Below are 18,418 nucleotides of genomic sequence, written 5' to 3'. Positions count from 1 at the left end.
CTACTGCACTATGTGACTTGTCCTAAAGTTGATGCATATACTCATCTGTCTAATGAACTTTCACATCTTTGACATTTTTATTAGAATCAGTATCTCTAGAATAATCTGCTCATGGCTCCATCATAGTCAAATGTTTTTCATTACATGAGGTTCTGATTGGTCTCTTACTTGCAAGGAATAAAAACAATACCTTCCTCTTGGAGCCAACTGTGAAACTAGCTCAGTCTTCACCATAAAATGTACTCCTAACAACTTTCAATTAGCAATGGCTCTAAATAAATAATATTTAATAATGCTAAAGACTCACTGAGGGTTAAGAATTTCCATCACAGTGGTCATGCTGTCACATGACACAGCGGTGGCGAGCAGACAGCCACAGTGATTTCACAGTTAAAAAAAAGAAAGATATGCAGTAGCAATGTGTGTAGGAAGGTTATTCACTGCTGTGGCTGTGCAGTACTTTTCACACAATTTGTGCACATCCTGCCTTTCATTCTATGTCAGCAGGGATTGGTGGAAAATTAATGAATTAATTTTAAAGCCAATGAAGTGCAATGAAAGTGCATATTATATTGTTTCTGAACAAAAAGAATATCAGGTTTAAAATATTCAGGAATCCTCTCCAGTAGTAGTTTTATGGATAATGTTGTGCAAATTTCATGTTTAAAAATGCAATTAATTAATTAATTGTAATTTAAAAAATGACCTTAAGCCTGTATTCTGTCCTGGATTTAAACATGTGATTATTGACTAATTAACAATGGACAAGGAAAATCACAAAAAAAAAAAGATAAAATAATAATAATAATAACAATAATAAATATACTACTCATATTCATGTCAAACTGCATGAAATGACAACAGCTGAATCAGCAATGTTGGCAGTAGTGGAATAGCATGTTCCTAGCTGTTTCCAATCCCAAACAAATGAGATGGTTGCATCAGAAAGGTAGAAGCTGAGGAATAAAATCTATTGTTATTGTTATTGTTAACAGGCACATGGTTTTCCATTACTATAGTACCTCTTCAACATGGGCGGGGTCGTCATAGCACTGCTGCACAAAACTGCTGTCACATCATTTTATATGCAACACAAACGAGCAAAGCAGTTCTTTTTGTGGTACTGAATCATTAATCATCATTAAGCCTCAGGTAATTAAAAATATTAGTTTGGTACTTCCTGCATGATCGGAACACAGACTTTGTCTGACACAGTCACTGAACTGAAATACGGCTGGACGAGTTGTGATTCGGCTCGCGATCACTGACTTGCGACAGTGCTGTCACTAAATACACCAGCTTTGTTTAATTTGATTCTTGTTTCGACTCAGCTCGCTTGGAACCTCACCAGAGCAGGCACTAAAAAAAGCACCTTGTACCAGGTACCATCACTAATGGAAAAACAAAAAAAGTTGAGTTCAGAACTGTATAATGTAAAAAATGCCTTTAGTATCATATAGATCAATCCTAAATTTTGCAGTGTCGAACCATAGTGTGTAGTATGTGTTTGCCTGCAATATGGATTATTCAAATTGTTGTGGTTTTATTTTTTTTATTTCCATAATTTTTACAAACCCAACTTTTTATTTAGAAAGTCTGCAGATATGACGTCTGTAGCTCTCTGGTCAGTCTACGCTGTTCCTGACTAAGAAAGGTATGCAGTTGAGTCTCCAGGGTAAAAAAGTTATGTTTTTGACTTTTAGTGCTAATTTAGTGAACAAACGTTAATGTATTACTGTTCCGAGATGTGTTCATTGTATTTTCTGTTGTGTAGCATGACTTTGGGAGCCGTTTTGAGCAACAGAGAGAGACTTTTTTGCTTATTTTGCCATGATTTCTCAATGTGTGTGCGTGCAAGTGAGTGTGTGTGTGTGTGTGGTGCGCATGCGCCAACGTGTTCTCCATGTAATAGCCTACATGCTAAATGGATTTTGTTTTGTGTGTATAGGGATTTTGTGGAGAGGATCATACAGGTATGTGTGTGGTTTCTCAGCCTCCATTTGTTATGTTCAAATGTTAAGTTGTGTGATTCACTGTATGAAGAGATGTGATAAGTTTTAGGAGATAGTGTTGTATTTCTACACTGTTCCTGACTAAGAGAGGCATTTTGTGGAGAGGATGTCGATCTCACTCACATCCATATTGTTTTATGTCGCCATCATACAGGAATAAAACGTCAGTGAGAAACTACCCCTGTGTCCCGTGTTTTCGTGCACTGCAGAGCGAGCCGGCTACATATGGATACATTTTTGCAACATCCATGATTGACTGCGATTCTGCTTTGATTTGTTTATGACTTTTATTAATGATGTATGAGTTGATTCCCACCACCTGCATGGTGTTCAAACTTTCCAGTGCTGTTAATCTCTGCAAACACCTCATCTTCATTTGAAGCAGCTCTTTAATGTGAGTCAATCAAGTGTAAATACAGCCGAGTGTTTTCCTCTGGACCCCTCTGCTCTCCAGCTGCCACTTCCACTCACTCCACTTATAAGAAGAAATGAGTCAAGTGCATTTTGCCTTATTCATTTGATCATAGCAGTGAAACAGCAGCATTAATATTCATCGAACATCACTATAAGACTCAAGACAGAGAAGTAAATCAATTCAATTATTTAAATCAATTACTTATCAAGCAGTACTCGATACACAGGTAGAGGTCCAAATCAGCAGGCAAAGGAAATCATCAAAAAGAAGCAGAGGTCACAACAAACTCGTAAAAAGCAAGTGTTAGCAATGGTTGATACATGCGTAATTATTTCTGTACTACTATGAAGTTGTCGTTAAGAGATACATGTTTTACACTTTACAGTAAGAGATGAACAGCGTTACATTTTGCTTAATTAATGCTTAAAGAGAGAAACCTTTAGCTGTTGGCTAAATTAGCCGCAATATAGCCTGGGCTTGAAACCAAGCAGAAACAGCACTGCCCATGGAAAAAGAATTTGCTGACCCTTGCCTTGATCAACAAATAATCAGATGGATGGACTTTAACAGCCAGAATTGCATTTCAAGTGCATTTTCTGTATTTGTTAAACAGGTAACTCAAGGCTGAGAAAATGTGTACTTAAGTGGCAAACCATTGTGGTACAAGTCAGTAAATTAGCTTCACAGGTTCTCTGGCTGTTGCACTTTACAAACTGGAGACCACAGTCTGTCATGGTCAGTTGACCTGACTCATCCCATCCTTGCTGAAAGACCACAGTAAGGGCATTTGTCTTCTCAAGGCCATGACTTTGCGGGGGAGACCTGTCCTGAAGTGTACGATCTTTCTTTATTTTCATGGCCTCATCTGAAGGTTCCTGTTGGAGATGGCCTCATGGGGCCTTGCCGAATGTAACTTTCATCTTTCCTTGGAAGAGATGTATGGTCTTCTTCATTATCTGAGTGAGGACCCCCTGGGGTAGGTATTCACTCTGACATGGGGTTCACTCTGAATGAGTGCACCTCTTGCAATGTCTGCCTGTTGGCTGGCAGCAAAAATAGACAGACCACGCCTCGTAATCGGTGGCCATGGCTCCCAGTCAGAAGGCGCAGTCCTCGTTAGTATAGTGGACAGTATCTCCGCCTGTCACGCGGAAGACCGGGTTTCGATTCCCCGACGGGCAGCTCTTTACTCTTGAAGTCCCATGGGACCTTCATATCAAAACTGGACCTGATGCCTCACCTGCGAGATAGTACGTCCGCTCCAGATTGGTGGGGTACAGCTCTCCAGTACTCCACCAATCCTGGTGTCCTTGGCAGGGTTTCCGTAGTGTAGTGGTCATCACGTTCGCCTAACACGCGAAAGGTCCTCGGCTCGAAACCGAGCGGAAACAGCACTGTGTTTAAAGTCTCCATGGTTAAAAAAAAATTTGCTCACCCTTGCCTTGATCAACAAATAATAGGATTGATGGACTTTGACAACCGCAACTACATTTCAAGTGCCTTTTCTCTATTTGTTAAGTAGATAACTCAAAGACTGAGAAACCTTGTACTTAAGTGGCAAACCATTGTGGTACAAGTCAGTAAATTAGCTTCACAGGTTCTCTGGCTGTTGCACTTTACAAACTGGAGACCACAGTCTGTCATGGTCAGTTGACCTGACTCATCCCATCCTTGCTGAAAGACCACAGTAAGGGCATTTGTCTTCTCAAGGCCATGACTTTGCGGGGGAGACCTGTCCTGAAGTGTACGATCTTTCTTTATTTTCATGGCCTCATCTGAAGGTTCCTGTTGGAGATGGCCTCATGGGGCCTTTCCGAATGTAACTTTCATCTTTCCTTGGAAGAGATGTATGGTCTTCTTCATTATCTGAGTGAGGACCCCCTGGGGTAGGTATTCACTCTGACATGGGGTTCACTCTGAATGAGTGCACCTCTTGCAATGTCTGCCTGTTGGCTGGCAGCAAAAATAGACAGACCACGCCTCGTAATCGGTCGCCATGGCTCCCAGTCAGAAGGCGCAGTCCTCGTTAGTATAGTGGACAGTATCTCCGCCTGTCACGCGGAAGACCGGGGTTCGATTCCCCGACGGGGAGCTCTTTACTCTTGAAGTCCCATGGGACCTTCATATCAAAACTCGACCTGATGCCTCACCTGCGAGATAGTACGTCTGCTCCACATTGGTGGGGTACAGCTCTCCAGTACTCCACCAATCCTGGTGTCCTTGGCAGGGTTTCCGTAGTGTAGTGGTCATCACGTTTGCTTCACACGCAAAAGGTCCTCGGTTCGAAACCGAGCGGAAACAATTTGCTACCGCAGTGCATGTGATTCATTGAATGTGTGTATGTTAACTGATCCCAGTGAGAGCCTGTCACCTATCAAAATGTGACCTTTTGCTCCCTCCTGTCAAAGCACACATCTATTGCTATCAGGCTCATTGTATTTTGGCAAAATCTACAATCTCAGTTTTCCCACCAGGGTTTCCGTAGTGTAGTGGTCATCACGTTCGCCTAACACGCGAAATGGTCAGTTGACCTGACTCATCCCATCCTTGCTGAAAGACCACAGTAAGGGCATTTGTCTTCTCAAGGCCATGACTTTGCGGGGGAGACCTGTCCTGAAGTGTACGATCTTTCTTTATTTTCATGGCCTCATCTGAAGGTTCCTGTTGGAGATGGCCTCATCAAAAATTTGCTCACCCTTGCCTTGATCAACAAATAATAGGATTGATGGACTTTGACAACCGCAACTACATTTCAAGTGCCTTTTCTCTATTTGTTAAGTAGATAACTCAAAGACTGAGAAACCTTGTACTTAAGTGGCAAACCATTGTGGTACAAGTCAGTAAATTAGCTTCACAGGTTCTCTGGCTGTTGCACTTTACAAACTGGAGACCACAGTCTGTCATGGTCAGTTGACCTGACTCATCCCATCCTTGCTGAAAGACCACAGTAAGGGCATTTGTCTTCTCAAGGCCATGACTTTGCGGGGGAGACCTGTCCTGAAGTGTACGATCTTTCTTTATTTTCATGGCCTCATCTGAAGGTTCCTGTTGGAGATGGCCTCATGGGGCCTTTCCGAATGTAACTTTCATCTTTCCTTGGAAGAGATGTATGGTCTTCTTCATTATCTGAGTGAGGACCCCCTGGGGTAGGTATTCACTCTGACATGGGGTTCACTCTGAATGAGTGCACCTCTTGCAATGTCTGCCTGTTGGCTGGCAGCAAAAATAGACAGACCACGCCTCGTAATGGGTGGCCATGGCTCCCAGTCAGAAGGCGCAGTCCTCGTTAGTATAGTGGACAGTCTGCCTGTCACGCGGAAGACCGGGGTTCGATTCCCCGACGGGGAGCTCTTTACTCTTGAAGTCCCATGGGACCTTCATATCAAAACTCGACCTGATGCCTCACCTGCGAGATAGTACGTCTGCTCCACATTGGTGGGGTACAGCTCTCCAGTACTCCACCAATCCTGGTGTCCTTGGCAGGGTTTCCGTAGTGTAGTGGTCATCACGTTTGCTTCACACGCAAAAGGTCCTCGGTTCGAAACCGAGCGGAAACAATTTGCTACCGCAGTGCATGTGATTCATTGAATGTGTGTATGTTAACTGATCCCAGTGAGAGCCTGTCACCTATCAAAATGTGACCTTTTGCTCCCTCCTGTCAAAGCACACATCTATTGCTATCAGGCTCATTGTATTTTGGCAAAATCTACAATCTCAGTTTTCCCACCAGGGTTTCCGTAGTGTAGTGGTCATCACGTTCGCCTAACACGCGAAAGGTCCTCGGCTCGAAACCGAGCGGAAACAGCACTGTGTTTAAAGTCTCCATGGGTAAAAAAAAATTTGCTCACCCTTGCCTTGATCAACAAATAATAGGATTGATGGACTTTGACAACCGCAACTACATTTCAAGTGCCTTTTCTCTATTTGTTAAGTAGATAACTCAAAGACTGAGAAACCTTGTACTTAAGTGGCAAACCATTGTGGTACAAGTCAGTAAATTAGCTTCACAGGTTCTCTGGCTGTTGCACTTTACAAACTGGAGACCACAGTCTGTCATGGTCAGTTGACCTGACTCATCCCATCCTTGCTGAAAGACCACAGTAAGGGCATTTGTCTTCTCAAGGCCATGACTTTGCGGGGGAGACCTGTCCTGAAGTGTACGATCTTTCTTTATTTTCATGGCCTCATCTGAAGGTTCCTGTTGGAGATGGCCTCATGGGGCCTTTCCGAATGTAACTTTCATCTTTCCTTGGAAGAGATGTATGGTCTTCTTCATTATCTGAGTGAGGACCCCCTGGGGTAGGTATTCACTCTGACATGGGGTTCACTCTGAATGAGTGCACCTCTTGCAATGTCTGCCTGTTGGCTGGCAGCAAAAATAGACAGACCACGCCTCGTAATCGGTCGCCATGGCTCCCAGTCAGAATTCGCAGTCCTCGTTAGTATAGTGGACAGTATCTCCGCCTGTCACGCGGAAGACCGGGGTTCGATTCCCCGACGGGGAGCTCTTTACTCTTGAAGTCCCATGGGACCTTCATATCAAAACTCGACCTGATGCCTCACCTGCGAGATAGTACGTCTGCTCCACATTGGTGGGGTACAGCTCTCCAGTACTCCACCAATCCTGGTGTCCTTGGCAGGGTTTCCGTAGTGTAGTGGTCATCACGTTTGCTTCACACGCAAAAGGTCCTCGGTTCGAAACCGAGCGGAAACAATTTGCTACCGCAGTGCATGTGATTCATTGAATGTGTGTATGTTAACTGATCCCAGTGAGAGCCTGTCACCTATCAAAATGTGACCTTTTGCTCCCTCCTGTCAAAGCACACATCTATTGCTATCAGGCTCATTGTATTTTGGCAAAATCTACAATCTCAGTTTTCCCACCAGGGTTTCCGTAGTGTAGTGGTCATCACGTTCGCCTAACACGCGAAAGGTCCTCGGCTCGAAACCGAGCGGAAACAGCACTGTGTTTAAAGTCTCCATGGGTAAAAAAAAAAATTTGCTCACCCTTGCCTTGATCAACAAATAATAGGATTGATGGACTTTGACAACCGCAACTACATTTCAAGTGCCTTTTCTCTATTTGTTAAGTAGATAACTCAAAGACTGAGAAACCTTGTACTTAAGTGGCAAACCATTGTGGTACAAGTCAGTAAATTAGCTTCACAGGTTCTCTGGCTGTTGCACTTTACAAACTGGAGACCACAGTCTGTCATGGTCAGTTGACCTGACTCATCCCATCCTTGCTGAAAGACCACAGTAAGGGCATTTGTCTTCTCAAGGCCATGACTTTGCGGGGGAGACCTGTCCTGAAGTGTACGATCTTTCTTTATTTTCATGGCCTCATCTGAAGGTTCCTGTTGGAGATGGCCTCATGGGGCCTTTCCGAATGTAACTTTCATCTTTCCTTGGAAGAGATGTATGGTCTTCTTCATTATCTGAGTGAGGACCCCCTGGGGTAGGTATTCACTCTGACATGGGGTTCACTCTGAATGAGTGCACCTCTTGCAATGTCTGCCTGTTGGCTGGCAGCAAAAATAGACAGACCACGCCTCGTAATCGGTGGCCATGGCTCCCAGTCAGAAGGCGCAGTCCTCGTTAGTATAGTGGACAGTATCTCCGCCTGTCAAGCGGAAGACCGGGGTTCGAGTCCCCGACGGGGAGCTCTTTACTCTTGAAGTCCCATGGGACCTTCATATCAAAACTCGACCTGATGCCTCACCTGCGAGATAGTACGTCTGCTCCACATTGGTGGGGTACAGCTCTCCAGTACTCCACCAATCCTGGTGTCCTTGGCAGGGTTTCCGTAGTGTAGTGGTCATCACGTTTGCTTCACACGCAAAAGGTCCTCGGTTCGAAACCGAGCGGAAACAATTTGCTACCGCAGTGCATGTGATTCATTGAATGTGTGTATGTTAACTGATCCCAGTGAGAGCCTGTCACCTATCAAAATGTGACCTTTTGCTCCCTCCTGTCAAAGCACACATCTATTGCTATCAGGCTCATTGTATTTTGGCAAAATCTACAATCTCAGTTTTCCCACCAGGGTTTCCGTAGTGTAGTGGTCATCACGTTCGCCTAACACGCGAAAGGTCCTCGGCTCGAAACCGAGCGGAAACAGCACTGTGTTTAAAGTCTCCATGGGTAAAAAAAAAAATTTGCTCACCCTTGCCTTGATCAACAAATAATAGGATTGATGGACTTTGACAACCGCAACTACATTTCAAGTGCCTTTTCTCTATTTGTTAAGTAGATAACTCAAAGACTGAGAAACCTTGTACTTAAGTGGCAAACCATTGTGGTACAAGTCAGTAAATTAGCTTCACAGGTTCTCTGGCTGTTGCACTTTACAAACTGGAGACCACAGTCTGTCATGGTCAGTTGACCTGACTCATCCCATCCTTGCTGAAAGACCACAGTAAGGGCATTTGTCTTCTCAAGGCCATGACTTTGCGGGGGAGACCTGTCCTGAAGTGTACGATCTTTCTTTATTTTCATGGCCTCATCTGAAGGTTCCTGTTGGAGATGGCCTCATGGGGCCTTTCCGAATGTAACTTTCATCTTTCCTTGGAAGAGATGTATGGTCTTCTTCATTATCTGAGTGAGGACCCCCTGGGGTAGGTATTCACTCTGACATGGGGTTCACTCTGAATGAGTGCACCTCTTGCAATGTCTGCCTGTTGGCTGGCAGCAAAAATAGACAGACCACGCCTCGTAATCGGTGGCCATGGCTCCCAGTCAGAAGGCGCAGTCCTCGTTAGTATAGTGGACAGTATCTCCGCCTGTCACGCGGAAGACCGGGGTTCGATTCCCCGACGGGGAGCTCTTTACTCTTGAAGTCCCATGGGACCTTCATATCAAAACTCGACCTGATGCCTCACCTGCGAGATAGTATGTCTGCTCCACATTGGTGGGGTACAGCTCTCCAGTACTCCACCAATCCTGGTGTCCTTGGCAGGGTTTCCGTTGTGTAGTGGTCATCACGTTTGCTTCACACGCAAAAGGTCCTCGGTTCGAAACCGAGCGGAAACAATTTGCTACCGCAGTGCATGTGATTCATTGAATGTGTGTATGTTAACTGATCCCAGTGAGAGCCTGTCACCTATCAAAATGTGACCTTTTGCTCCCTCCTGTCAAAGCACACATCTATTGCTATCAGGCTCATTGTATTTTGGCAAAATCTACAATCTCAGTTTTCCCACCAGGGTTTCCGTAGTGTAGTGGTCATCACGTTCGCCTAACATGCGAAAGGTCCTCGGCTCGAAACCGAGCGGAAACAGCACTGTGTTTAAAGTCTCCATGGGTAAAAAAAAATTTGCTCACCCTTGCCTTGATCAACAAATAATAGGATTGATGGACTTTGACAACCGCAACTACATTTCAAGTGCCTTTTCTCTATTTGTTAAGTAGATAACTCAAAGACTGAGAAACCTTGTACTTAAGTGGCAAACCATTGTGGTACAAGTCAGTAAATTAGCTTCACAGGTTCTCTGGCTGTTGCACTTTACAAACTGGAGACCACAGTCTGTCATGGTTAGTTGACCTGACTCATCCCATCCTTGCTGAAAGACCACAGTAAGGGCATTTGTCTTCTCAAGGCCATGACTTTGCGGGGGAGACCTGTCCTGAAGTGTACGATCTTTCTTTATTTTCATGGCCTCATCTGAAGGTTCCTGTTGGAGATGGCCTCATGGGGCCTTTCCGAATGTAACTTTCATCTTTCCTTGGAAGAGATGTATGGTCTTCTTCATTATCTGAGTGAGGACCCCCTGGGGTAGGTATTCACTCTGACATGGGGTTCACTCTGAATGAGTGCACCTCTTGCAATGTCTGCCTGTTGGCTGGCAGCAAAAATAGACAGACCACGCCTCGTAATCGGTGGCCATGGCTCCCAGTCAGAAGGCGCAGTCCTCGTTAGTATAGTGGACAGTATCTCCGCCTGTCACGCGGAAGACCGGGGTTCGATTCCCCGACGGGGAGCTCTTTACTCTTGAAGTCCCATGGGACCTTCATATCAAAACTCGACCTGATGCCTCACCTGCGAGATAGTACGTCTGCTCCACATTGGTGGGGTACAGCTCTCCAGTACTCCACCAATCCTGGTGTCCTTGGCAGGGTTTCCGTAGTGTAGTGGTCATCACGTTTGCTTCACACGCAAAAGGTCCTCGGTTCGAAACCGAGCGGAAACAATTTGCTACCGCAGTGCATGTGATTCATTGAATGTGTGTATGTTAACTGATCCCAGTGAGAGCCTGTCACCTATCAAAATGTGACCTTTTGCTCCCTCCTGTCAAAGCACACATCTATTGCTATCAGGCTCATTGTATTTTGGCAAAATCTACAATCTCAGTTTTCCCACCAGGGTTTCCGTAGTGTAGTGGTCATCACGTTCGCCTAACACGCGAAAGGTCCTCGGCTCGAAACCGAGCGGAAACAGCACTGTGTTTAAAGTCTCCATGGGTAAAAAAAAATTTGCTCACCCTTGCCTTGATCAACAAATAATAGGATTGATGGACTTTGACAACCGCAACTACATTTCAAGTGCCTCTTCTCTATTTGTTAAGTAGATAACTCAAAGACTGAGAAACCTTGTACTTAAGTGGCAAACCATTGTGGTACAAGTCAGTAAATTAGCTTCACAGGTTCTCTGGCTGTTGCACTTTACAAACTGGAGACCACAGTCTGTCATGGTCAGTTGACCTGACTCATCCCATCCTTGCTGAAAGACCACAGTAAGGGCATTTGTCTTCTCAAGGCCATGACTTTGCGGGGGAGACCTGTCCTGAAGTGTACGATCTTTCTTTATTTTCATGGCCTCATCTGAAGGTTCCTGTTGGAGATGGCCTCATGGGGCCTTTCCGAATGTAACTTTCATCTTTCCTTGGAAGAGATGTATGGTCTTCTTCATTATCTGAGTGAGGACCCCCTGGGGTAGGTATTCACTCTGACATGGGGTTCACTCTGAATGAGTGCACCTCTTGCAATGTCTGCCTGTTGGCTGGCAGCAAAAATAGACAGACCACGCCTCGTAATCCGTGGCCATGGCTCCCAGTCAGAAGGCGCAGTCCTCGTTAGTATAGTGGACAGTATCTCCGCCTGTCACGCGGAAGACCGGGGTTCGATTCCCCGACGGGGAGCTCTTACTCTTGAAGTCCCATGGGACCTTCATATCAAAACTCGACCTGATGCCTCACCTGCGAGATAGTACGTCTGCTCCACATTGGTGGGGTACAGCTCTCCAGTACTCCACCAATCCTGGTGTCCTTGGCAGGGTTTCCGTAGTGTAGTGGTCATCACGTTTGCTTCACACGCAAAAGGTCCTCGGTTCGAAACCGAGCGGAAACAATTTGCTACCGCAGTGCATGTGATTCATTGAATGTGTGTATGTTAACTGATCCCAGTGAGAGCCTGTCACCTATCAAAATGTGACCTTTTGCTCCCTCCTGTCAAAGCACACATCTATTGCTATCAGGCTCATTGTATTTTGGCAAAATCTACAATCTCAGTTTTCCCACCAGGGTTTCCGTAGTGTAGTGGTCATCACGTTCGCCTAACACGCGAAAGGTCCTCGGCTCGAAACCGAGCGGAAACAGCACTGTGTTTAAAGTCTCCATGGGTAAAAAAAAATTTGCTCACCCTTGCCTTGATCAACAAATAATAGGATTGATGGACTTTGACAACCGCAACTACATTTCAAGTGCCTCTTCTCTATTTGTTAAGTAGATAACTCAAAGACTGAGAAACCTTGTACTTAAGTGGCAAACCATTGTGGTACAAGTCAGTAAATTAGCTTCACAGGTTCTCTGGCTGTTGCACTTTACAAACTGGAGACCACAGTCTGTCATGGTCAGTTGACCTGACTCATCCCATCCTTGCTGAAAGACCACAGTAAGGGCATTTGTCTTCTCAAGGCCATGACTTTGCGGGGGAGACCTGTCCTGAAGTGTACGATCTTTCTTTATTTTCATGGCCTCATCTGAAGGTTCCTGTTGGAGATGGCCTCATGGGGCCTTTCCGAATGTAACTTTCATCTTTCCTTGGAAGAGATGTATGGTCTTCTTCATTATCTGAGTGAGGACCCCCTGGGGTAGGTATTCACTCTGACATGGGGTTCACTCTGAATGAGTGCACCTCTTGCAATGTCTGCCTGTTGGCTGGCAGCAAAAATAGACAGACCACGCCTCGTAATCGGTGGCCATGGCTCCCAGTCAGAAGGCGCAGTCCTCGTTAGTATAGTGGACAGTATCTCCGCCTGTCAAGCGGAAGACCGGGGTTCGAGTCCCCGACGGGGAGCTCTTTACTCTTGAAGTCCCATGGGACCTTCATATCAAAACTCGACCTGATGCCTCACCTGCGAGATAGTACGTCTGCTCCACATTGGTGGGGTACAGCTCTCCAGTACTCCACCAATCCTGGTGTCCTTGGCAGGGTTTCCGTAGTGTAGTGGTCATCACGTTTGCTTCACACGCAAAAGGTCCTCGGTTCGAAACCGAGCGGAAACAATTTGCTACCGCAGTGCATGTGATTCATTGAATGTGTGTATGTTAACTGATCCCAGTGAGAGCCTGTCACCTATCAAAATGTGACCTTTTGCTCCCTCCTGTCAAAGCACACATCTATTGCTATCAGGCTCATTGTATTTTGGCAAAATCTACAATCTCAGTTTTCCCACCAGGGTTTCCGTAGTGTAGTGGTCATCACGTTCGCCTAACACGCGAAAGGTCCTCGGCTCGAAACCGAGCGGAAACAGCACTGTGTTTAAAGTCTCCATGGGTAAAAAAAAATTTGCTCACCCTTGCCTTGATCAACAAATAATAGGATTGATGGACTTTGACAACCGCAACTACATTTCAAGTGCCTTTTCTCTATTTGTTAAGTAGATAACTCAAAGACTGAGAAACCTTGTACTTAAGTGGCAAACCATTGTGGTACAAGTCAGTAAATTAGCTTCACAGGTTCTCTGGCTGTTGCACTTTACATACTGGAGACCACAGTCTGTCATGGTCAGTTGACCTGACTCATCCCATCCTTGCTGAAAGACCACAGTAAGGGCATTTGTCTTCTCAAGGCCATGACTTTGCGGGGGAGACCTGTCCTGAAGTGTACGATCTTTCTTTATTTTCATGGCCTCATCTGAAGGTTCCTGTTGGAGATGGCCTCATGGGGCCTTTCCGAATGTAACTTTCATCTTTCCTTGGAAGAGATGTATGGTCTTCTTCATTATCTGAGTGAGGACCCCCTGGGGTAGGTATTCACTCTGACATGGGGTTCACTCTGAATGAGTGCACCTCTTGCAATGTCTGCCTGTTGGCTGGCAGCAAAAATAGACAGACCACGCCTCGTAATGGGTGGCCATGGCTCCCAGTCAGAAGGCGCAGTCCTCGTTAGTATAGTGGACAGTATCTACGCCTGTCACGCGGAAGACCGGGGTTCGATTCCCCGACGGGGAGCTCTTTACTCTTGAAGTCCCATGGGACCTTCATATCAAAACTCGACCTGATGCCTCACCTGCGAGATAGTACGTCTGCTCCACATTGGTGGGGTACAGCTCTCCAGTACTCCACCAATCCTGGTGTCCTTGGCAGGGTTTCCGTAGTGTAGTGGTCATCACGTTTGCTTCACACGCAAAAGGTCCTCGGTTCGAAACCGAGCGGAAACAATTTGCTACCGCAGTGCATGTGATTCATTGAATGTGTGTATGTTAACTGATCCCAGTGAGAGCCTGTCACCTATCAAAATGTGACCTTTTGCTCCCTCCTGTCAAAGCACACATCTATTGCTATCAGGCTCATTGTATTTTGGCAAAATCTACAATCTCAGTTTTCCCACCAGGGTTTCCGTAGTGTAGTGGTCATCACGTTCGCCTAACACGCGAAAGGTCCTCGGCTCGAAACCGAGCGGAAACAGCACTGTGTTTAAAGTCTCCATGGGTAAAAAAAAATTTGCTCACCCTTGCCTTGATCAACAAATAATAGGATTGATGGACTTTGACAACCGCAACTACATTTCAAGTGCCTCTTCTCTATTTGTTAAGTAGATAACTCAAAGACTGAGAAACCTTGTACTTAAGTGGCAAACCATTGTGGTACAAGTCAGTAAATTAGCTTCACAGGTTCTCTGGCTGTTGCACTTTACAAACTGGAGACCACAGTCTGTCATGGTCAGTTGACCTGACTCATCCCATCCTTGCTGAAAGACCACAGTAAGGGCATTTGTCTTCTCAAGGCCATGACTTTGCGGGGGAGACCTGTCCTGAAGTGTACGATCTTTCTTTATTTTCATGGCCTCATCTGAAGGTTCCTGTTGGAGATGGCCTCATGGGGCCTTTCCGAATGTAACTTTCATCTTTCCTTGGAAGAGATGTATGGTCTTCTTCATTATCTGAGTGAGGACCCCCTGGGGTAGGTATTCACTCTGACATGGGGTTCACTCTGAATGAGTGCACCTCTTGCAATGTCTGCCTGTTGGCTGGCAGCAAAAATAGACAGACCACGCCTCGTAATCGGTGGCCATGGCTCCCAGTCAGAAGGCGCAGTCCTCGTTAGTATAGTGGACAGTATCTCCGCCTGTCACGCGGAAGACCGGGGTTCGATTCCCCGACGGGGAGCTCTTTACTCTTGAAGTCCCATGGGACCTTCATATCAAAACTCGACCTGATGCCTCACCTGCGAGATAGTACGTCCGCTCCAGATTGGTGGGGTACAGCTCTCCAGTACTCCACCAATCCTGGTGTCCTTGGCAGGGTTTCCGTAGTGTAGTGGTCATCACGTTTGCTTCACACGCAAAAGGTCCTCGGTTCGAAACCGAGCGGAAACAATTTGCTTCCGCAGTGCATGTGATTCATTGAATGTGTGTATGTTAACTGATCCCAGTGAGAGCCTGTCACCTATCAAAATGTGACCTTTTGCTCCCTCCTGTCAAAGCACACATCTATTGCTATCAGGCTCATGTATTTTGGCAAAATCTACAATCTCAGTTTTCCCACCAGGGTTTCCGTAGTGTAGTGGTCATCACGTTCGCCTAACACGCGAAATGGTCAGTTGACCTGACTCATCCCATCCTTGCTGAAAGACCACAGTAAGGGCATTTGTCTTCTCAAGGCCATGACTTTGCGGGGGAGACCTGTCCTGAAGTGTACGATCTTTCTTTATTTTCATGGCCTCATCTGAAGGTTCCTGTTGGAGATGGCCTCATGGGGCCTTTCCGATTGTAACTTTCATCTTTCCTTGGAAGAGATGTATGGTCTTCTTCATTATCTGAGTGAGGACCCCCTGGGGTAGGTATTCACTCTGACATGGGGTTCACTCTGAATGAGTGCACCTCTTGCAATGTCTGCCTGTTGGCTGGCAGCAAAAATAGACAGACCACGCCTCGTAATCGGTCGCCATGGCTCCCAGTCAGAAGGCGCAGTCCTCGTTAGTATAGTGGACAGTATCTCCGCCTGTCACGTTGAAGACCGGAGTTCGATTCCCCGACGGGGAGCTCTTTAGTCTTGAAGTCCCATGGGACCTTCATATCAAAACTCGACCTGATGCCTCACCTGCGAGATAGTACGTCCGCTCCAGATTGGTGGGGTACAGCTCTCCAGTACTCCACCAATCCTGGTGTCCTTGGCAGGGTTTCCGTAGTGTAGTGGTCATCACGTTTGCTTCACACGCAAAAGGTCCTCGGTTCGAAACCGAGCGGAAACAATTTGCTTCCGCAGTGCATGTGATTCATTGAATGTGTGTATGTTAACTGATCCCAGTGAGAGCCTGTCACCTATCAAAATGTGACCTTTTGCTCCCTCCTGTCAAAGCACACATCTATTGCTATCAGGCTCATTGTATTTTGGCAAAATCTACAATCTCAGTTTTCCCACCAGGGTTTCCGTAGTGTAGTGGTCATCACGTTCGCCTAACACGCGAAATGGTCAGTTGACCTGACTCATCCCATCCTTGCTGAAAGACCACAGTAAGGGCATTTGTCTTCTCAAGGCCATGACTTTGCGGGGGAGACCTGTCCTGAAGTGTACGATCTTTCTTTATTTTCATGGCCTCATCTGAAGGTTCCTGTTGGAGATGGCCTCATCAAAAATTTGCTCACCCTTGCCTTGATCAACAAATAATAGGATTGATGGACTTTGACAACCGCAACTACATTTCAAGTGCCTTTTCTCTATTTGTTAAGTAGATAACTCAAAGACTGAGAAACCTTGTACTTAAGTGGCAAACCATTGTGGTACAAGTCAGTAAATTAGCTTCACAGGTTCTCTGGCTGTTGCACTTTACAAACTGGAGACCACAGTCTGTCATGGTCAGTTGACCTGACTCATCCCATCCTTGCTGAAAGACCACAGTAAGGGCATTTGTCTTCTCAAGGCCATGACTTTGCGGGGGAGACCTGTCCTGAAGTGTACGATCTTTCTTTATTTTCATGGCCTCATCTGAAGGTTCCTGTTGGAGATGGCCTCATGGGGCCTTTCCGAATGTAACTTTCATCTTTCCTTGGAAGAGATGTATGGTCTTCTTCATTATCTGAGTGAGGACCCCCTGGGGTAGGTATTCACTCTGACATGGGGTTCACTCTGAATGAGTGCACCTCTTGCAATGTCTGCCTGTTGGCTGGCAGCAAAAATAGACAGACCACGCCTCGTAATCGGTGGCCATGGCTCCCAGTCAGAAGGCGCAGTCCTCGTTAGTATAGTGGACAGTATCTCCGCCTGTCACGCGGAAGACTGGGGTTCGATTCCCCGACGGGGAGCTCTTTACTCTTGAAGTCCCATGGGACCTTCATATCAAAACTCGACCTGATGCCTCACCTGCGAGATAGTACGTCTTCCAGATTGGTGGGGTACAGCTCTCCAGTACTCCACCAATCCTGGTGTCCTTGGCAGGGTTTCCGTAGTGTAGTGGTCATCACGTTTGCTTCACACGCAAAAGGTCCTCGGTTCGAAACCGAGCGGAAACAATTTGCTTCCGCAGTGCATGTGATTCATTGAATGTGTGTATGTTAACTGATCCCAGTGAGAGCCTGTCACCTATCAAAATGTGACCTTTTGCTCCCTCCTGTCAAAGCACACATCTATTGCTATCAGGCTCATTGTATTTTGGCAAAATCTACAATCTCAGTTTTCCCACCAGGGTTTCCGTAGTGTAGTGGTCATCACGTTCGCCTAACACGCGAAAGGTCCTCGGCTCGAAACCGAGCGGAAACAGCACTGTGTTTAAAGTCTCCATGGGTAAAAAAAAATTTGCTCACCCTTGCCTTGATCAACAAATAATAGGATTGATGGGCTTTGACAACCGCAACTACATTTCAAGTGCCTTTTCTCTATTTGTTAAGTAGATAACTCAAAGACTGAGAAACCTTGTACTTAAGTGGCAAACCATTGTGGTACAAGTCAGTAAATTAGCTTCACAGGTTCTCTGGCTGTTGCACTTTACAAACTGGAGACCACAGTCTGTCATGGTCAGTTGACCTGACTCATCCCATCCTTGCTGAAAGACCACAGTAAGGGCATTTGTCTTCTCAAGGCCATGACTTTGCGGGGGAGACCTGTCCTGAAGTGTACGATCTTTCTTTATTTTCATGGCCTCATCTGAAGGTTCCTGTTGGAGATGGCCTCATGGGGCCTTTCCGAATGTAACTTTCATCTTTCCTTGGAAGAGATGTATGGTCTTCTTCATTATCTGAGTGAGGACCCCCTGGGGTAGGTATTCACTCTGACATGGGGTTCACTCTGAATGAGTGCACCTCTTGCAATGTCTGCCTGTTGGCTGGCAGCAAAATAGACAGACCACGCCTCGTAATCGGTGGCCATGGCTCCCAGTCAGAAGGCGCAGTCCTCGTTAGTATAGTGGACAGTATCTCCGCCTGTCACGCGGAAGACCGGGGTTCGATTCCCCGACGGGGAGCTCTTTACTCTTGAAGTCCCATGGGACCTTCATATCAAAACTCGACCTGATGCCTCACCTGCGAGATAGTACGTCCGCTCCAGATTGGTGGGGTA

At 46.1% G+C, this 18,418-nt stretch overlaps 32 non-coding genes across 32 annotated transcripts; all 32 read left to right on the top strand.

The window, feature by feature from the left end:
* The first annotated feature begins 3,745 nt into the window (after positions 1-3,745).
* On the top strand, positions 3,746-3,818 carry trnav-aac (transfer RNA valine (anticodon AAC)). Its single transcript has one exon. It is a non-coding gene; the product is annotated as a tRNA-Val (tRNA).
* Positions 3,819-4,447: 629 nt separating this feature from the next.
* trnad-guc (transfer RNA aspartic acid (anticodon GUC)) lies at positions 4,448-4,519 on the top strand. The gene has a single exon. It is a non-coding gene; the product is annotated as a tRNA-Asp (tRNA).
* A 136-nt stretch (positions 4,520-4,655) lies between these two features.
* trnav-cac (transfer RNA valine (anticodon CAC)) lies at positions 4,656-4,728 on the top strand. Its single transcript has one exon. It is a non-coding gene; the product is annotated as a tRNA-Val (tRNA).
* Positions 4,729-5,911: 1,183 nt separating this feature from the next.
* Positions 5,912-5,984, top strand: trnav-cac (transfer RNA valine (anticodon CAC)). Its single transcript has one exon. It is a non-coding gene; the product is annotated as a tRNA-Val (tRNA).
* A 174-nt stretch (positions 5,985-6,158) lies between these two features.
* Positions 6,159-6,231, top strand: trnav-aac (transfer RNA valine (anticodon AAC)). The gene has a single exon. It is a non-coding gene; the product is annotated as a tRNA-Val (tRNA).
* A 629-nt stretch (positions 6,232-6,860) lies between these two features.
* trnad-guc (transfer RNA aspartic acid (anticodon GUC)) lies at positions 6,861-6,932 on the top strand. Its single transcript has one exon. It is a non-coding gene; the product is annotated as a tRNA-Asp (tRNA).
* Positions 6,933-7,068: 136 nt separating this feature from the next.
* Positions 7,069-7,141, top strand: trnav-cac (transfer RNA valine (anticodon CAC)). Its single transcript has one exon. It is a non-coding gene; the product is annotated as a tRNA-Val (tRNA).
* A 174-nt stretch (positions 7,142-7,315) lies between these two features.
* On the top strand, positions 7,316-7,388 carry trnav-aac (transfer RNA valine (anticodon AAC)). Its single transcript has one exon. It is a non-coding gene; the product is annotated as a tRNA-Val (tRNA).
* Positions 7,389-8,019: 631 nt separating this feature from the next.
* trnad-guc (transfer RNA aspartic acid (anticodon GUC)) lies at positions 8,020-8,091 on the top strand. The gene has a single exon. It is a non-coding gene; the product is annotated as a tRNA-Asp (tRNA).
* A 136-nt stretch (positions 8,092-8,227) lies between these two features.
* Positions 8,228-8,300, top strand: trnav-cac (transfer RNA valine (anticodon CAC)). Its single transcript has one exon. It is a non-coding gene; the product is annotated as a tRNA-Val (tRNA).
* A 174-nt stretch (positions 8,301-8,474) lies between these two features.
* trnav-aac (transfer RNA valine (anticodon AAC)) lies at positions 8,475-8,547 on the top strand. The gene has a single exon. It is a non-coding gene; the product is annotated as a tRNA-Val (tRNA).
* A 631-nt stretch (positions 8,548-9,178) lies between these two features.
* Positions 9,179-9,250, top strand: trnad-guc (transfer RNA aspartic acid (anticodon GUC)). The gene has a single exon. It is a non-coding gene; the product is annotated as a tRNA-Asp (tRNA).
* A 136-nt stretch (positions 9,251-9,386) lies between these two features.
* On the top strand, positions 9,387-9,459 carry trnav-cac (transfer RNA valine (anticodon CAC)). Its single transcript has one exon. It is a non-coding gene; the product is annotated as a tRNA-Val (tRNA).
* Positions 9,460-9,633: 174 nt separating this feature from the next.
* On the top strand, positions 9,634-9,706 carry trnav-aac (transfer RNA valine (anticodon AAC)). Its single transcript has one exon. It is a non-coding gene; the product is annotated as a tRNA-Val (tRNA).
* A 629-nt stretch (positions 9,707-10,335) lies between these two features.
* On the top strand, positions 10,336-10,407 carry trnad-guc (transfer RNA aspartic acid (anticodon GUC)). Its single transcript has one exon. It is a non-coding gene; the product is annotated as a tRNA-Asp (tRNA).
* Positions 10,408-10,543: 136 nt separating this feature from the next.
* On the top strand, positions 10,544-10,616 carry trnav-cac (transfer RNA valine (anticodon CAC)). Its single transcript has one exon. It is a non-coding gene; the product is annotated as a tRNA-Val (tRNA).
* Positions 10,617-10,790: 174 nt separating this feature from the next.
* Positions 10,791-10,863, top strand: trnav-aac (transfer RNA valine (anticodon AAC)). The gene has a single exon. It is a non-coding gene; the product is annotated as a tRNA-Val (tRNA).
* A 629-nt stretch (positions 10,864-11,492) lies between these two features.
* On the top strand, positions 11,493-11,564 carry trnad-guc (transfer RNA aspartic acid (anticodon GUC)). The gene has a single exon. It is a non-coding gene; the product is annotated as a tRNA-Asp (tRNA).
* A 135-nt stretch (positions 11,565-11,699) lies between these two features.
* trnav-cac (transfer RNA valine (anticodon CAC)) lies at positions 11,700-11,772 on the top strand. Its single transcript has one exon. It is a non-coding gene; the product is annotated as a tRNA-Val (tRNA).
* Positions 11,773-11,946: 174 nt separating this feature from the next.
* Positions 11,947-12,019, top strand: trnav-aac (transfer RNA valine (anticodon AAC)). Its single transcript has one exon. It is a non-coding gene; the product is annotated as a tRNA-Val (tRNA).
* Positions 12,020-12,648: 629 nt separating this feature from the next.
* trnad-guc (transfer RNA aspartic acid (anticodon GUC)) lies at positions 12,649-12,720 on the top strand. The gene has a single exon. It is a non-coding gene; the product is annotated as a tRNA-Asp (tRNA).
* Positions 12,721-12,856: 136 nt separating this feature from the next.
* On the top strand, positions 12,857-12,929 carry trnav-cac (transfer RNA valine (anticodon CAC)). The gene has a single exon. It is a non-coding gene; the product is annotated as a tRNA-Val (tRNA).
* Positions 12,930-13,103: 174 nt separating this feature from the next.
* Positions 13,104-13,176, top strand: trnav-aac (transfer RNA valine (anticodon AAC)). Its single transcript has one exon. It is a non-coding gene; the product is annotated as a tRNA-Val (tRNA).
* Positions 13,177-14,013: 837 nt separating this feature from the next.
* Positions 14,014-14,086, top strand: trnav-cac (transfer RNA valine (anticodon CAC)). The gene has a single exon. It is a non-coding gene; the product is annotated as a tRNA-Val (tRNA).
* A 174-nt stretch (positions 14,087-14,260) lies between these two features.
* trnav-aac (transfer RNA valine (anticodon AAC)) lies at positions 14,261-14,333 on the top strand. The gene has a single exon. It is a non-coding gene; the product is annotated as a tRNA-Val (tRNA).
* Positions 14,334-14,962: 629 nt separating this feature from the next.
* On the top strand, positions 14,963-15,034 carry trnad-guc (transfer RNA aspartic acid (anticodon GUC)). Its single transcript has one exon. It is a non-coding gene; the product is annotated as a tRNA-Asp (tRNA).
* A 136-nt stretch (positions 15,035-15,170) lies between these two features.
* Positions 15,171-15,243, top strand: trnav-cac (transfer RNA valine (anticodon CAC)). The gene has a single exon. It is a non-coding gene; the product is annotated as a tRNA-Val (tRNA).
* An 802-nt stretch (positions 15,244-16,045) lies between these two features.
* trnav-cac (transfer RNA valine (anticodon CAC)) lies at positions 16,046-16,118 on the top strand. The gene has a single exon. It is a non-coding gene; the product is annotated as a tRNA-Val (tRNA).
* Positions 16,119-17,097: 979 nt separating this feature from the next.
* Positions 17,098-17,169, top strand: trnad-guc (transfer RNA aspartic acid (anticodon GUC)). Its single transcript has one exon. It is a non-coding gene; the product is annotated as a tRNA-Asp (tRNA).
* Positions 17,170-17,303: 134 nt separating this feature from the next.
* Positions 17,304-17,376, top strand: trnav-cac (transfer RNA valine (anticodon CAC)). Its single transcript has one exon. It is a non-coding gene; the product is annotated as a tRNA-Val (tRNA).
* A 174-nt stretch (positions 17,377-17,550) lies between these two features.
* Positions 17,551-17,623, top strand: trnav-aac (transfer RNA valine (anticodon AAC)). Its single transcript has one exon. It is a non-coding gene; the product is annotated as a tRNA-Val (tRNA).
* A 628-nt stretch (positions 17,624-18,251) lies between these two features.
* Positions 18,252-18,323, top strand: trnad-guc (transfer RNA aspartic acid (anticodon GUC)). Its single transcript has one exon. It is a non-coding gene; the product is annotated as a tRNA-Asp (tRNA).
* The last annotated feature ends 95 nt before the right edge of the window (positions 18,324-18,418 follow it).

The sequence above is a fragment of the Solea solea genome, chromosome 18 (genome assembly GCF_958295425.1).
Source record: "Solea solea chromosome 18, fSolSol10.1, whole genome shotgun sequence".
Lineage (NCBI taxonomy): Eukaryota > Metazoa > Chordata > Actinopteri > Pleuronectiformes > Soleidae > Solea > Solea solea.
The sequence above is the reverse complement of the archived record's forward strand: the minus strand, read 5'-3'. Positions and strand labels throughout refer to the sequence as shown.